Source organism: Pituophis catenifer, unplaced genomic scaffold (genome assembly GCF_029215685.1).
Source record: "Pituophis catenifer annectens isolate HBS135680 unplaced genomic scaffold, rPitCat1.0.hap2 SCAF_3, whole genome shotgun sequence".
NCBI lineage: Eukaryota > Metazoa > Chordata > Lepidosauria > Squamata > Colubridae > Pituophis > Pituophis catenifer.
The window spans coordinates 70,173,836-70,192,412 of NW_027256883.1; positions in this window are offsets into that span (position 1 = coordinate 70,173,836).

Consider the following 18,577-nt stretch of genomic DNA (forward strand, 5'->3'; position numbering starts at 1 on the left):
AAAGCTACTGACAACCAAGTTGTGGATTCTGATAGCTGTACACACCCTGCAGTCATATGAAATCTCATTGAAAATCTGTTTGCATGGGCTTTATATTTGGTAAGCAATTTCTGCATTATTGAAAGCTAACTAGTTAGCATTTATAAATGTACACCGTTATCACACATTAATTTTTAGAAGTGAATCCTATCCCATCTTATTTGCTAGATATTAGAAAGATGTTTGGGACTGCCAAAGCAGTATTCTCAGAAATGCTGCCAGTTCTACATACAAGGCCAACTAGACAAGCATTGCTCAAGGGTTCCTGTGGATGAATAAGGCAATGGTGACAGGCAGAGGGATTTAGATTTCTTAGGCACTGGGCCATTTTTTGGAAATCTGAATCTACACAGGAGAATTGGGCTCTATTTGAATTGAACAGAAACCAGGCTGCTGGGGTATGATATAACAAGGGTGCCAGAGCCGTTTTTCAGCTGATCCCTGGAAGAAATTGAAAAGTTGAAAGGGTGTCAGGCATTTCAGAAAATACTATAAAGAACAGGACCTATGCTGGAAGTAGATTAGTGAGTGGCCATGTATAAATTCCACAAATAAGTGAGTGAGCGAATAAGTGAACCAATAGGTAACCACAATCATACCACTACTACATTTCTTGCAAGTATAAAACCCATGCAAACAGATTTTCAATGAGATTTGTATGCTGTCCATTCCCAAAAGATCTGCGCAGCTACAAGTCTTAACTTAAAATTCAACTACCTAATAAAAGTGACAAAATCAAAAAAGGATAAAACCCCCAAATCCATATATCATGTGTCTATGAACCCTATTTTCAGTTATAACATACCCTGCTCCTATGCAACTGGAAAAGATATATCTTTACCATTTTGAATTGGTCTGAAAGAGTTAACAATGATTAATCTTATTGCTTTATATTAGAAATATATAGATTTATGAAATTGAAGTGAACAACATTCATGAAATTTTGTAATAAATTATTCACTGATTACCTAGGTTAAATACAGAATTCTCCCAGACAATCAGTCTCTGACTCTAGGATTGTACAAGCAGTTCCGATTTCAATACCGCAAACCTATGTCCACTAAAGTGGGAATAAACCTCCCTGAAAAAATAAATAAGATTTATTTTAAAATAAAGATTTTTTTTTAAAAAAAGATTTGCTTCCAAAAGTGGCTATCATCCAACTTCTAAATAACTTCTAACTTAAATTTATTTTAAAATAAAGACCGTTTTTATAACATCCATGTGTGAAACATCATTTCTCCATATGTAAAAATCATCAGTTACTACGTCCATAATGATAATAGCACATTTCATAATTAGGAATAATAAGGTAGAATTACTAAAATTGTTACAATTTTGCCCGATTATTAAGAATGGTTTCCTGACAAAGAAAATCTGTCACATTATAACATAATCAATGGTTTTAATGATAAAACCAGGAAATATATAACCCAAGGGAGGTTACGAAGATGATATTACAATTGGGTAGTTATTTCATTCTAGTAGTCTATTACCAATGAATTCTTGTTATCTCAGAAATTGTCCCCATTATTTGATGTGTGAAACATTAACTGATGAGGTTAATTCCAGCTGACAGATTGAAACATTCATTCATACATCTCTGCTCCTAAGAAGTTTGGGTTATAAGAAGACAAATCCACTCGATTACAATCCTTTAGGATCCCTGACATTTCTCAATCTGAGTAATTTGCTGCTGAAAAAGACTCCTTGTGAAAATTCCAGGCAACAATTCATCTGCTTCCCTCATGGGATATTATGGCGCCAGATAATGTTACCTGCCATCTTATTCCCAGACATTTTCCCTTCACTTCTAGCATTTTTGTTCTTTCATGGGAAAAATGGATGCTTTCATGGGAGGAAAAGATGCAGGACAGTCACATTGTTAGATAGCTTAAAGAGGATCCTTGTGGTCTATATGTTTTTGGAGAACTTTGCATTGATTGATTTGATTTGATTTGATTTGATTTGATTTATGTGCCACCCATCTTGTCTAGAAGCAATTTTGTTCTATCAGTTGCCCTCTAGGAAGCAATTTTCATAGTTTGTTGTAGCTTCTTTCTTCCTGGAAGATGTGTACTGGGTAGAGGCACACTGATACTGCACATATTCTACTGTGTACTTTCTAAAGGTATGCTCTAAGTTTCCTGACACACACTCTCTCTCTCTTTCTCTCTCATATCATCTAGCTAAAATTTGTATGTAAACTATTTAAAAATATATGCAGAAAATATATCTATAAGTGTCTTTTTATCCTTTTATTAGTCCAAAAATATCCTTCCTCTAATGAGTGTATTACATAAATTCAGAGATCAACCTTGTTTTTAATGGCTGTTCTTTGAAAGAGCAAGAAAAGTAGCAACTTCCATGGAAGAATTTTAGGAGTCAAAGAACTTTCAATTTACTTTTAAAAAAGGGAGGGAGGGAGGACTCTTAAACTCAGCAAAAGCACTAGTGAGTTATGAAAACTGCCTTATGTGGTATTAAGCATACTATAGAAGTCCCTCTATCTATTGCTTAATATTGGAATTAGGTATGTCCTGCAGTTGGTTGAGTCATACGTAAGAAAAGTATTGGGGAAATAAATAAACAAATCTTCCCACTTGCTATAATCTAATTTTGTATTTTAAAGCTCTGCAGACCAATCACCTTTACCATATTTGCTTGAAATTTATGTCTTCAAGTGAATATCTATAATATACACTTGTGAATAAACACATTTATAATAAATAAGTTAAAATATAGTATCTCTGGATAATGCAGAAGATAGTACAGGAGGTCAAACTTTTCTTGATATGATATTCTGAAATTTCATCTAAAAATACATCTGGCCCCTTCTATCAGTTGAGGAGAACAATCAGTTAAATTCCATATTTCAGGCTGCTATTTTATATTCTATAAATCCTATTGAACTCAATGAAATTTACGTTTGATTGGCTATGTATTGAGATTTGTTTTTCCAGTACCCCTTTCTTTTACTGGGCAGCTTATGTAGAATTCTTTCATTGAAGGGGACTTCAAAATAATTTGGGGTTGTGGATTCGGTTAAGCTATTCTAAGGGGGCTGTGGCTTAATGATAGAGTGCATGCTTCACATCCAAAACATCCTGGTTTCTATCTCTTGCAGTTCCAGATTAGTCTTGGAATGTATTTTATTTTATTTTTCAGAAATCTGAGCGCTATGCCAGTTAGCATTGACATTAGCAAACAAGGTTACTAGAAAGCAGCTTCCTATTTGTTATTATTCCTCCAATTACTAGTGTTCATTATATAATGGCCAAGGATAACAAAACATTACAGACGATTTTAACAAGCTTTTTAAAAATATTCTGTAAGAGTACTTTGTTGTTGTTTTAAAAATATTGTCAGGCTGTATTATGCAGTTCATGTTGCTTCCAACTCATCCTTCAACACACACCAAGTTCCACCAAGTGATATATTACAGCATAGGAAATGTTCTTTTCTGTTAATGCTGCATCTATCCCACCCAGCCCTTCCAGCAAATAAATAAATAAATAAATAAATAAATAAATAAATAAATAAATAAATAAATAGGCTCATTGATCAATTTATTATACATTTATTTTTATAATGTTTACCAAGTCTATAGTTCAGCTACTACCCCACCATAGTTTCAAGTCAAGTAAGTAGAATTACTAAGAGTGCTACTTGTTTTCAGGACAAACTCTGTTCTCTATAAAGACTGTCTCCCAAAGGTATGATCAGCTATTTGAAATGAATACTATCTCAAGGCTCTACATTCATTAGGATTCTTCCTTCCTTCCTTCCTTCCTTCCTTCCTTCCTTCCTTCCTTCCTTCCTTCCTTCCTTCCTTCCTGAATTATGGTGGCTCTTTAGAATGCTATCTCTCTTTGCTTTTATGTGGAAAATGAAGGTACGATCTCCTGATGCTTTGGAGGCACAAAATTAAATACCGTTCATGAGTAATTCAGTTCTATGAATTTTTCATGACTACAGAAGTCTTTATTAATTCTTTCAAACTCCTTTTTTCAATCTGAGAACCAGTTTCTTTAGTCTACTACCCACCTCAATCATCCTTTGTGTCTTTTCACTGAGCCGACTTTTTTCATTATTCTGTCCAAATTGTTTGGACCACTTCACAGAGAAAAGGGACCCAAGTGAGAAATAAAACTTCTAGTCTTCCCTACCTCTGTACAGGGAGTCCTCAACTTACGACCACAATCGAGCCCTAAATTTCTGTTCTTAAGCAAGACAGTTGTTAAGTGAGTTTTGCCCAATTTTACGACCTTTCTTGCCACAGTTGTTAAGCGGATCACTGCATTTGTTAAGTTTGTAACACGGTTGCTAAGCAAATCTGGCTTTCCCATGGATTCCCCATGGACCCATGGATTCCCCATGGATTCCCCATGGACCTTCCCCAGAAGATCACAAAAGGGGGATAACATGACCCCAGGACACCGCAACTGTCATAACTACGAGTCAGTTGCCAAGCTTCTGAATTTTGATCTTGTGATCACAGGGATGTTGCAATGGTTGTAAGTGTGAGAAATGGTTATAAGTTTTCAGTGCCGCTGTAAGTTCAAACGATCACTAAATCAACTGTTGGAAATCAAGGACTACCGGTATAATATACATTTAGTATTTATTTCCATATAATTAACTGTTAAAAACTAATGAAAACTTGAAATGGTACAAACTACCCCTTTAAACAAAGTTCTGTCTTACAACTGGGAAAACACGGAAAATTAGCAGTTTAGTTTTTTTCATACTTTTTTGTATTGCTTTACCTCTTACTACTTTATCACCTAGTACTAGAACTAGACAAAAGTCAGTCTCTGCCTTACTAAACACATGTAAATTAAGGCAGTATTTGCAAAGTGCACATGGAAAAGAGTACATGGAAAAGAGAATAATCTTCTATTTTTGAAATTTTTCTCAGATATCATCTGATTTTACCCCCAGGGAGCTATATTATTTTTACCTAAATTATATATTTTATTAATTTTATATAAAACAATCATTTTATAGAAGCATTATATGTGATTTCTGACACACTGGCCATATGCACAATGCATTCATGAATCCACTTGATCTACCGTTATTTCTCCTACAATGGTTCTTTTTTTCAAATATATTTCCAAAAATATATTTCTCCAAATATATCTATCCAAAAATATTTTTTTCTTTCTTACAGATATATAGCACATGCTACAAACAGAAATGGCATAGTACACATCTGTCCAAATCAAATTCTCCAGCAGTAACAGTAACAGAGTTGGAAGGGACCTTGGAGGGCATTTAGTCCAACCCCCTGCTCATGCAGGAGACCTGTACTTGGGATTTGAACTACCGAACTGCCGACCTTTCTGATCAACAAGGTCAGTGTCTTAGCCACTGAGCCACCTAGTCAGGCTTGTCAGCTTGTCACCTAGTCAACTTGAAGCAAGTATCAGGTCCACATATAAAGAATGCCATGACTTACACACCAGAATGACAGCGTTCACACAAAATAAAGTTTAAAAACTATTTTTATGTAGGATGTATGAACCCAGTCTACAAAGACGAGTAAGGTACTAAATCATGTTATAAGCACAATAGATACTAGGAGGCGGCAATGGGGAACTCTTTCATTCACCACAGAGGCACTTGCCCAAAATATAATTTAGTTTCTGAAATTATTAGATAGATCATTATTTTTCATCCAAGGCCGTAAAACTCAACAGCTCAGATTTTTCCACATATTCATAATTATTGGGCTATTGAGTTCAATCCACCAATTTATATATAGATGTTGGGAGAAACAAAGAGACACAGCTAGGGAAATAGCCTAAAGACTAAAGTAGCCTAAAGACAGATGTGTATAATGATAGATGTTATAAAGATGCAAAATATTGCCATAAAATGTCTTAGGTTAATAAGTCTTTGACTGACTGCTTCTTATTCCATGGCCAGGTGAAAATTCTTTTTAAAAAGCCTTGATCTTAAGCACCGTGCTCTTTACGTTCCCCACTGCCACCTTCATTTTCCACAAAGAAAGCTTGTGTGTGTGTGTACAGGCACACACACATATACATGAAGACATGCATAAATATATACATACACAAATACCCATACACACGCCTATAGAGAGTATTTTTGCATTATTTTCTTCCAAGGCAGATTATTTCAAGAATAGAGGGAATACACTGCATATCCACCCCAGAAATTTGGCATATGTCACATTCATGTCATTTGAAATGGAAATTACATTGATTACATTCAACTTGAACTAACATTAGCTCCATTCCTCTAGCTAATGGACCATTTCCCGATGTGACCCCTTGGTGCCAAACAAATAGTCTAGTATTATCCCATTAAAACACTGCATAAATATTTAGAAATAATTTATAAATCCACAATTTATGTTGATTTCTTTAGATACAAATGGTACCTGCCATTCTTTTGAAAACATGCCATAGTATTTCTTAGAAAGAATGAATGAATGAAAGAAAGAAAGAAAGAAAGAAGAGAGAGAGAGAGAGAGAGAGAGAGAGAGAGAGAGAGAAAGAAAGAAAGAAAGAAAGAAAGAAAGAAAGAAAGAAAGAAAGAAAGAAAGAAAGAAAGAAAGAAAGAAAGATCCTGCTAATGATGAACATTATATGACTAAGATTTATCTTTTTGACAAGTCATGTGGGTGTGAACTCTTAATTAGCATATAACAGGTTGAGACTCTCATTTCCCCCATAGGGCGTGGGAATGACTTAAAGTAGACAATCCCAGTTCTGTAATCTTCTTGGAAAGCCAAGAATGTTTTTTTTTTTTTTAAATGAACATGTAATGGTGGTGATAGCAATCTCCCTGCTAGTCAAGGCCCTTTTTTTTTTTAAGCAAGTCATTTCATCTCCTGAAAACTCAATGACTGTGCTTTGATGGCAAGCCAGATGGCAATTGTTTCTCGCACCCGTTGCCAAGGAGCCTGATTGGAGCAGCAATTTACCTTCTGTGGTGAAGCAGCACAATGTTGGCATGTACCACAGCTGTGAATTTGGCTGCTTCCAGTAGGTATGTATGTGCACAGTCGGTTTTTTCCCAATTTGGATTCAGCAGGTAAGAAGAGGCTGTGTTGGTACCCAGCAATTATGAAATTGGCATGGCTGAATTGTTTACTCACAGTAATATTCCTGCTGGACTTTATTAAAACACCATCTGTCGTGAACACTGCAGACAAAGAATCAAACCCAGAAACATCTCCTGATGGAGAGTAGGCTTATGTGAAGCAAATGCATGTACGTGCAATCCTGGTGCAAGATCAGATTAATTATTTGCAAAAAATAAAAAATAAATCCTTCCCTGTCTCTGAAATTCAGCTGGAAAAGGAGGAGGAAGAAAAAGTACCCTGAACATAATATATTTTCCTATTTTGTGATGAAAGCTGGAGAAAAGACTGTTTGTGTGTGACTGTCCAGGCATCAAGCTGTTTTGTATTGTGAAGTCATGCTGGAATGGAGGTAAAAGAGCAACTGTGTGTATGGGTGGATCTCAGCATTGCTACAACATTAAACTGGAAATGATTTAAGGCAAAATATCACATGACTGAATGACATAGCAGAGTTCAGAATATTTAACACATAGGGTGGCTGAACATAACTCTTTAGCCTTAAGCACTATTCTTGGGTGGGAAGAATTGGTATGAAATATAACAAGCAATATGTAATTGTTTGATAAATATTCATAGTTATCAGAAACCAAACTGCCAAAGCTAGTTAAAAGAGGCAATAGTTTTTATAAACAATTTCTGTTTTTTCACTCCTTAAATTTATGTTTATTTTCCCCCAGCATTTCAAGCAGTGGATTATCTATCTGCTGCCTGTTGTAGTTATCCATCCATCAAAAAATTGCTCACCTATCTAAAACAAAGCTATTGTTTATTTCTTTATGTGCCATTGCAATATCATTTTTAAAAAGGAAGTTACAATTCTGAAGAAGGTAATATTCTTGTGTTTGCCAGAATTAAATATGCAAATTTAAGAAACAGTGACACTGGGGCTTTAAAATAGCTTTTCAGTTTGCCATAAAGTTAAACTAAGTTGGAAATCATATTTGGGACGAACATGTAAACCTGCAAACTGTACCCAGTTCACACTGTTTAGAATAAAAAGGATACAGCACAGACCAAGAATAACCCTTGAGAAGGCAGGAAAAATCTTCTTAAATGCACTAAAATGCCTAGGTTGCTTTTAAAAATGTATACTGAGATCTTTTTATGCTGAACAAGATGTAGGCCAGTTTGAAGAACCCATGGAGAAAACGAATGCCCAAAGAGTCACTATTTATATTTGCACATCCCATTCATTCCTGGAATCTGGAAGAACATTGCATTTTGTTCTCATCAGAATGCATACCTGCAGCAGATACAAAAGGAATCAATCTTAATTGTACCTCATAGTCATTGAAAAAATCCAGCCAATCTTTCTCTTTTTTGGTAAGAGAGCTGATTCATACATTCATGTTGATCACTTGACAAATTTAGTTGAAAATATAAAGTGTGAATAGACTGTGGCAAACATAACAACTATAATTTTATCATCATCTCTACATATGGAAAAATAATCAATTTGCCTTTATTTTTGTTCTCATAGTTTTATCTTAAATTTCTTCTGTCCTATTTTTGAAGATCTTATGGAAATTGTATGGATTTTCATGCTAATTTTTAATAATGTAGATATTTTTGTATTCAGTTTTGCTTAGCACAAACATTTCAAAAGTATTTTCCTTATTGAAACTCATTTTACATGCTAATTTTTTTATGAATAGGCATATTTTGCACATATTTTCATTCTACATATGCATTTTTGCAGGCAAGTTTGGATCAAAGAATTGTATTGCAAAATTTGAAGCATCAGTACCAAAATCTAACTTTTATTTCTGCTTCTGTGAAACTACAGCAGTTAAGATGTTGATCTTATAAACAGACTATCCTTATCAGTACATTAATTGAATGGCCACTAAAATAATTTGAGATTCTCATTTCTCCTGCCAATATTAAACTCCTCTCTTTTTTTCCTGGTAGTCTCTGCCTTCCAATGGGACACAATAGGGGCTCTTTTTATATTAAACTTTTGTTCCTTGGGTCAGTTCATTCTTTCAATTTTCTTAAAGGAAAAAAAATGTATCTAAAGCTCTGTACTGTTCTTCAGTAAAACCATTTTCCCCCCAACCCCATTAGGAATTTAAGTAAGGAAACTAATTAAAGGAACTAGCTATTTTCTTTTTCTTTTCTACATATAAGCCACACTGAAACATCCTGTTGAAATATTGCCAAAACATTTTCCTAGCCATCAGGATCCCCACTGGCCTTTGTTGCAACAATAAGGATGCTTCTGGCACACGTGTCATTTCATAGACTACCTGTGTGCTGGCACATGTTCATAGAATGGCCCATCATACTGTGCAAAGCAAACAGGCTCAGGCTGTAAAACATCTGTGCCAGCACTTCTGTTTCCTTATAAATCATTTTTCAGGTCTTAAGGGGCAACAAAGAAGAAAATGTTGGCATATAAATGTAAATCATTTCTATTTTCTTCTGGAATAGAATAATAATCGGGTTTATTTGCCAGCTTTGCATTATTCCAAGAAACAGGTTAATGGGAGCATTTGGTCTTATGGCTCCTGAAAGGGGAAGAGGAATGCTTTGCTGAAGCTATGCAAAAATAATAATAATGATGATTAGAATAATTAGCAGGCCATCCAACTGCTGAAATTGGTTTTTGTGCAGTCATGGTGTGTGGGTGGCTCAGTGGCTAAGACACTGAGCTTGTCGATCAGAAAGGTCGGCAGTTTGGCGGTTCGAATCCCTAGTAGAGGTCTCCTGCGTAAGTAGGGGGTTGGACTAGATGACCTCCAAGGTCCCTTCCAACTCTGTTACTGTTAAAATTGGGTGTTGATGTGAGATCTAGCCTACTGCAAAAAATAATGTCGCTAGTTCATCTCCTGGAATGCTTGAAATAAGAATTAAAACTACAGCTTGTCACCTTGTCTTCCAAACAAGTTCATCATTATTCAATAGGAATTGTTCCCAGGCGCATACAGAAAGGATTATAATCAGCCAATTAAAAAAAAAAAAATCAAGATAGTTTTACCTGTCAAGTCTTACTTTAACCTGTAGACAGCTAGTGAAGTCAAATCTACACGTTATACTTAAGCTATATAAAATGTCACAGAATTTAGATTACTGTACCATCTGTACAGAAGGAACTGAACAGCACCATTATCACATAGATAGGCAACAGAACTGGACCCTGACACTGAGCTCAGTACTCAATGGCTTTATGTGTCCAAAAATATGACATCAGTTTGCCTCCCTCCCATGTCAAACTCATAAGTTTGCTGCACCAAGGTGGACCTATAAGAAACCAGCATCTTGGCATCAAAGTGCCAAACCTATTTAGCAGAAAGAGACAGTGGGAGAATAATTGAAGATTCAAACCAAAGTTCTAGATTTTATGCATTTCAGACCTTAGCTGCCACTCATCTGAATAAGTTATTTCTTTCTCCAGACTGCTGCCATACATCCTTGTTCCCAGATTCTCTCTCTCTGCTACTTCAGAAATATGTAACTTCTAGAAAGGTAAAACAGGCTTTATGTTAATACATTTGAATACATTCTATTGAATACATCTCTAGTTAACTGCTTTTAAGTCCGATTGCAGCATGGGAGTGATTCATGCATCTCTTCTATTAAATATAATAAGATTTCAAAAAGTTTTACTTTAAATTAGATTAGGGACTAAAGGCTAAACCATGTGAAGAACAGTTGCAGGAATTGGATATGTCGAGTTTAATGAAAAGGACTAGAGATGGCATGACAATATCTAAGGGTCTGCCACAAAGAAGAGAGAGTCAACCTATTCTCCAAAGCACCAGAAGGCAGAACAAGAACAATGGATGGAAACTAATCAAGGGCAAAATCAACCTAGAACTGAGGAGAAATTTCCTGACAGACAGTTAGAAAAATTAATCAGTGGAACGACTTGCCTCCAGAAGTTGTGGGTGCTCCAACATGGGAGATTTTTAAGAAGAGATCATTTGTCTGAAACGGTATAGGGTTTCCTGTCTGAGCACGGGGTTGGACTAGAAGACCTCCAAGGTTCCTTCCAACTTTGTTATTCTGTTAAATCGTGCCATATTTTATAAAACGTTTCTCCTTTGCACTGTTAAATCCTTTACTGTGATTTTATTATAGATGTACGTGGCATTGTCTAACCTAGATTTTTCTGCTCAGATACAATACCAGTTGCATGAATAACAAGAATAGGCCACCAATGTCTAAGCAATGTATTAAATCCTGGATCTGATTTTAAGCATTCATAATAATTGTGCCATCATTGAAAATAGATACATTAAATAAGTAGTTGTTTTTTCTACCATGTAGTTCCAGGAATATAAAATTGGTGGGCTTGTGTGAGGATGATGGGATCCAAAACCAAGTACAATCTGAGGCAACCTGGTTGAAGAAGGTAAAGTGAAAATTCAAACTAGTACAAAACACAAAGACAGAGATATCAGATAAACATTCTGGTAGCTTTGAATTTTTTTTTATTGAAAAGTTTTACAAAAAAGAAAAAAAATTTTCCCCCCTGTTCCCCCCACCCTTTGCCCCTCTTCATCCCACCTTCCCCCCCCCCCGACTTCCCAGAGCAAAATACAAGGTATTTCATTTAGTCAAACATAAACTAGATTAATCTACTTATCCTCAAAGTACTACCTCCCCCACTGAAACCTTAACTCTACTACCGATAACCAAATACTTCTAATACTAACAGTCATTCATAAGCTATTTGATATTTTCTTGTCTGATACTTATTTTGAATATAATCAATCCATCTTTTCCATTCCGATACGTATCTTTCTTGCGTGTGGTCCTTCAAGTACGCTGAGATTTTTGCCATTTCTGCTAGGTTTGTTACTTTCAATGTCCACTCTTCAATAGTAGGCAAAGAGTCTTTCTTCCAATATTGAGCTACCAGCAGCCTAGCTGCTGATATTAAGTTCAAAATCAATTTAGTCTCTGAAACTGTACAGTCTGTAGTTATACCCAATAGAAACAATTGAGGAGTAAATTTCAACCTTCTTTTCAAAATGTTCTGCATCACCCACCAAATTTTTATCCAAAATGCCTTGATTTTCTTGCAAGTCCACCATATATGATAATAGGTTGCATCATTACATTCACATCTCCAACATTTAGCTTGCAAATTTGAGTACATACATGATAATTTCTTAGGATCTAAGTGCCATCTATAAAACATTTTATAAAAATTCTCTCTCAAATTTTGTGCTTGAGTAAATTTAACATTTCTGACCCAAATCTTTTCCCACGTTTCCATCATCATTGGTTCCTGAAAGTTTTGTGCCCATTTAATCATACAATCTTTAACCAATTCAGTTTCTGAGTCTATTTCCAATAGTGCATTATACAACCTTTTAATATGCATCTGACTTTGATCTCTAATCTGTTTCACCAAATTTTCCTCATTTTGCATAACCCCAATTTTTTGATCCTCCCTCCATCTAGCTTAGAGCTGACCATACTGAAACCAAGTAAAAATTATCCCTTCTTCTTTTAATTCCTCTAGAGATTTCAATTGCAACTTACCCCTTTCCAAAAGAAGAAGCTCTTTATAAGTAATCACCTCTATTCTTTGCTCTGTACTTATATTTTCTATTACATGTCTGGGGTTTGCCCATATAGGTATCTTGTAATTCAGTTTATATTGGTACTTTTTCCACACCCTCAACAATGCATTTCTAAGTATATGACCCTTAAACACTTTATCCACTTTTTTTTCATACAACAAGTAAGCATGCCATCCATATAACAAACCTTCTATATTTAACATTCTTTCTTCAGTTAAGTTAAACCAGTCACTAATTTGTGATAAAGCTGCAGCTTCATAATACAATTTTAAATTACCGTATTTTCCGGCGTATAAGACGACTTTTTAACCCAGGAAAATCATCTCAAAAGTCGGGGGTCGTCTTATACGCCGGGTACCCGAATCTGAGTTGCTGGCGCTGACCGATGACACTTTGGGAGCGCCGGCAACATTGAGGGGAAGCTGTACTCCGAATTAGTTCCAACCTACAAGAGGTGCCAGGCAGTGCGCGGCCCACGAGAAAGGAACGCGTCCCCACTCTACCCCGGAATTCGGGTCACCTTCCTTCCTTTCCCAGCAGTCCACGGTGAAAGCGGCGGCGCGGTCGACCTGGGCCAGCGCCTTGCACACCAGGCTCTGAGTCTCCATTATGAGAAGCTCCATGCGACTTCGCATGTCTCCGCCCCAGTCGCGCAGCTCTCGCAATCCGCTCACCGGAGGAGCCATGAAGTGCTCGCACCGCCTTGCCAGATCTTCCTCGTCCTCCTTTCCCCATGGCTTTTCCCGCTGTAATTGCTGCTGCTGCTGCCGCCGAGGCTGCCCTTTCATCTCCGCCCACCGCACCAGACCCAGCCCGGCCAGCACCGCCGTGGCTCCCGCAGTCCAAGCGGATCGGCACCCAGGCTCGCAGGCGAAGGGTGGGAGTGCGCAGCGATCGACGCCGATCGCTGCCACCCACCATCGCCCCAACGGGAAGAACTGCCCAGCAGCGATTCCAAGGAGCCCGAAGCGAACATCCTGGAGCAGCGCAGGCCGGCCCGGAGGCTTAAACCCCGGGAGCCCAGGTGCCGAACCCGGCACAGCAGAAAAGACATGACAGCCGGTGCCCAGTTCCTTCTGCAGCCATCCGGATCAGCGGCCGGGCTCGCAGGCGAAGGGTGGGAGTGCACAGCGCACTTTCCTGGCTTGGCGCCGATCCGGACGGCTGCAGAAGGAACTGGGCACCGGCTGTCATGTCTTTTCTGCTGTGCCGGGTTCAGCACCTGGGCTCCCGGGGTTTAAGCCTCCGGGCCGGCCTGCGCTGCTCCAGGATATTCGCTTCGGGCTCCTTGGAATCGCTGCTGGGTGGTTCTTCCCGTTGGGGCGATGGTGAGTGGACTGCGGGAGCCACGGCGGACTCCTTCCCCACGAGGTATTGCTCTGCATTTCACCACCTCTTCCAGGCTCGCAGCCACCCACCATCGCCCCAACGGGAAGAACCGCCCAGCAGCGATTCCAAGGAGCCCGAAGCGAACATCCTGGAGCAGCACGGGCTGGCCCAGAGGCTTAAACCCCGGGAGCCCAGGTGCCGAACCCCGCACAGCAGAAAAGACATGACAGCCGGTGCCCAGTTCCTTCTGCAGCCATCCGGATCAGCGTCCGGGCTCGCAGGCAAAGGGTGGGAGTGCACAGCGCATTTTCCTGGCTTGCTTACCTTAGCTCAGTGGTTGGGGGTCAAACAACCCTTTCACAGGGGTTTTGATGGTGGTGCAATACAGAAAAACGAGCGCAACCCTCGCCATCCGGAATGAATGGTGTTGTTGTGGCGGTGGGGGAGGCGGCGGCAGAAGCGGGAAGAAGCGGCGTTTGCGATGGCTGGAAGCTGTGGGAGTGAAGCACTACTTTCATTTGTACGGCAGCAGCATTCCGCCTTGGTATATTTGTGTCAGGAGTGGCGCAAGGCAGCCTTTGTTTCCTGCTGCCTGGGACTCAGAGTGGTAAATGGCGTCTGATCCGGAGAGCTGCTGGATTTTGCTCTCTAATCCGGATGCCAAATTGGCCCCCTGCAAACTCTCGTCTCTCAAGGAGCGCTCCCTGAAGCGGGGCTGGAAACTTTGGTTGGACTGCTTGAGAGAGGAGAGCTTGCAGGGGGGCGATCTGGTGTCTGCAACGGAGAGCGGCATCCAGCTTTTTCTCTCCGCTATAAGAGCGCTGTAAGAGCGGCAGCCCTCATCTCCTAATGTTTGGGACTCGGAGTGGTAAATGGTGACTGGTCCGGGGAGCAGCTGGATTTTGCAGTCCCAAGCATTAGGAGATGAGGGCTGCCGCTCTTACAGCGCTCTTACAGCGGAGAGAAAAAGCCGGATGCCGCTCTCCGTTGCAGACACCAGATCGCCCCCCTGCAAGCTCTCCTCTCTCAAGCAGTCCAACCAAAGTTTCCAGCCCCGCTTCAGGGAGCGCTCCTCGAGAGACGAGAGTTTGCAGGGGGCCGATCTGGCATCCAGATTAGAGAGCAAAATCCAGCTGCTCTCCGGATCAGACGCTATTTACCGCTCTGAGTCCCAAGCAGCAGGAAACAAAGGCTGCCTTGCGCCGCAAATATAGCAAGGCAGAATCCTGATGCTGCACTTTCAGCAGACAGATGAGGGCTGCCTTGGCCATCGGCTGGCGCAAATATACCAAGGCGAATGCTCATGCCGCACAAGTTCAAGTAGTGCTTCGCTCCCACACTTCTTCCGGCCCTCAGTCTCTCAGGGAGATGCTTGACTTCCTCTCAGCCCCAAGACACTGGCTGGCCCATGAGATGAGAGAGAGAGAGAATGAGAGAGAAAGAGAGAGAATCAGAATGAGACAGAGAGAGAAAGAGACAAAGAATGAAAGAGAGAATGAGAGAGAGAATCAGAATGAGACAGAGAGAGAAAGAGACAAAGAATGAAAGAGAGAATGAGAGAGAGAGAATCAGAATGAGACAGAGAGAAAGAGACAAAGAATGAAAGAGAGAGAAAGACAGAATGAAAGAGAATGAGAGAAAGAGACAGAGAGAATCAGAGAGAGAGAGAGAGAGAGAGAGAGAGAGAGAGAATGAGAGACAGAGAAAGAGACAGAATCAAAGAGAACCAAAGAATCAGAGAGAGAATGAGAGAGAGGGAGAGAAAATGAAAGAGAATCAGAATGAGAGAATCAGAATGAGAGGGAGAGAGTGGGGAGAGAGAGAAAGAGGGGGAGAGAGAAAGAGAATGAGAGAGAAAGAGTGGGAGAGAGAGAAAGAGAAAGAGGGGGAGGGAGAAAGAGAAAGTGGGGGGGAGAGAAAGGGGGACAGAGAGAAAGAGAGAATGAGAGAGAGTGGGGGGGAGAAAGAGAGAAAGAGAGTGGGAGAAAGAGAGAAAGGGGGGAGAAAGAGAATGAGAGAGAAAGAGTGGGAGAGAGAGAAAGAATGAGAAAGAGGGGAGAGAAAGGGAAAGAGTGGGGGAAAGAAAGAATGAGAAAGAGGGGGAGAGAGAAAGAGAATGAGAGAGGGGGGAGAGAGAAAGAGAGAATGAGAAAGAGTGGGAGAGAAAGAAAGAGAGGGAGAGAGAGAAAGCGAAAATGAGAGAGAGAGAAAGAGAGAATGAGAGAGAAAGAGTGGGAGAGAGAGAGAGACAGAGAGGATGGAGAGTGCCTGAAGGACCCCATCCCGTACTGGGAGTCCAGGTGCTTCAGCAAGCGGGGCACTGGATTCGTATTAGTGGTCTGCGAAATTTAAAATTATGAAGTTGGTGGTCCCTGAGGTCCAAAAGGTTGGGGACCCCTGGCCTAAGACCATCGGAAAACACATATTTTTGATGGTTTTAGGAATAACTTTATCGTTGGGGGTCACCACAACATGAGGAACTGTATTAAAGGGTCGCAGCATTAGGAAGGTTGAGAACCACTGCCTTAGTTGCTTGCCTTGCTTCGCTTGCCTGAATCCATTCCATCAGCAAGCAACTCCCTGCCTGCAACCAAGCAGGCAGGGAGTTGTGGACTTCAACTCCCAGAATTCCTCAGCCAGCAAAACAAAGCTGGCTGAGGAATTTTGGGAGTTGAAGTCTACAAGTCTTAAAGTTGCCAAGGTTGGAGACCCCTGTACTATTGGGTACCGTAAGTTTTTTTCCCCTTTGGGATCTTTAAAAAAAAATAGTTAATTGGGGTTTTTTTTAGTTCTTTTTTAGACCTAGCCATTTAAAGTTTAGGAAGTTTTAAATTTAGCTTTCATATAAAAATAAAAATAAAATAAAATAAAATAATATTTGTGCAGCTTTCTTAGATTTAGTGTGTTTCTGTAGTGTTTCACTCTAACTACACAAACACACAAAATCTCACAAAGCTGTATGTGGAATTTTGTGTGTGTGAAGCGTGAAAGTTGGGTTTTTGGGCTTTTTGTGGCTGTGTGAAGTTCCTGCTTGTTGCAGGGGCCATTTTGGGTCTAGCACAGCTGCTTTTACATTGTGGGTGAGCCAGTTGATGTTTTTTTAATTTTTATTTGGTGTGCGTTGGAAGAGGGGTAGTCTTATACGGCGAGTATAGCCCAAACCCTATATTTTAACAGGAAAAGTAGGGGGTCGTCTTATACGCCCAGTCGTCTTATACGCCGGAAAATACGGTAGGCATTTTAAGACCACCTCTCTCACATATATCCTGTATAATTTTCAGTTTCACTCTTGGTTTCTTCCCAGCCCAAATAAAAGTATTAACCCCTTTCTGCCATTCCATCAGATTTCCATCTTTTTTAAGCACTGGTATCATTTGAAACAAAAATAAAAACCTAGGTAATACATTCATTTTTATTGCTGCTATCCTTCCCAGTAGTGATAGTTGTAACTTTTTCCATTTTTCCATTTCTTTCTGTACTTTTTGCCAAAGAATTTCATAATTATTTTTATACAATTTCGTATTTGAGGCTGCAATATATACTCCTAGATACTTAACCTTTTTAACTACTTCAAACCCCGTTATCCTCCCTAACTCTTCTCTTTGAGTTATAGATAAATTCTTAGTTATCATCTTTGTTTATCTTTCTGGGTATCAATTACTCCATTCCAGTCACCCATTAGTATAAAAGATTTATAATCCCACTGTATTATTTTAGTATGTAAAAATTTATAAAACTTGTCTTGTTGCTGGTTAGGGGCATATATTCCGATAAGAAGCATTTTTCTAGACTGTGTCAATAACTCAATTGCAATATATCTTCCTTGATCATCTGCCTCAATTAAATTAACTGATAGTCCTTTCCTTACATATATGACTAATCCATTTTTCTTCTCTGACGCTGATGCCACAAAGTTTGTACCTAATCTTGAATTTATCAAATATTTTTGGTCTGATAATCTAATATGTGTTTCTTGTAAGCAAATAACATCGTTGTTAAATTGTTTCAAGTAATGAAATACTTTCTTTCTTTTTTGTGGAGAGTTTAGGCCATTAACATTCCAAGATAGGAATTTAGTTGCCATCTTTAGCCTTTTGAAGCCTTGTAAGCATCAGCTGAAGCTCCTCCTCCACCTTACTCTTCGGCCTAGCTCCCCCCACTGCTTCTGTTTTTTGTACTACTTGAGATGAATCTTGAGATTGTTGCCCTTTTGGTTGTTGTTGTTGCAATTTATAGGTTGCTCGGGTCAGTCGTTGTGTTTTCGGCTCTCCATTCTTAGGTGGTTCCAAAGTTGGGGGTAAACCCCCAAGATCCAAATCTTCTTCCATAATAATTCCTCCAGCTGCAGCTTCAGCGTAGGTTTGTATCTGTTTTCCATCTTTTCCTTGTTGTATCATCTCCATTTTCTTCCTTCCCCCCCTCTGGTGAGGGTGGGTATCCAGCCTGTAACACGTTTACATAAAAACGTAAACGTTTGCCTTCCAAACTGTGTTTAATCGGTATCTTTCTCCTTTATAAGTCACTATTAGACCAGTTGGAACATCCCATCTAT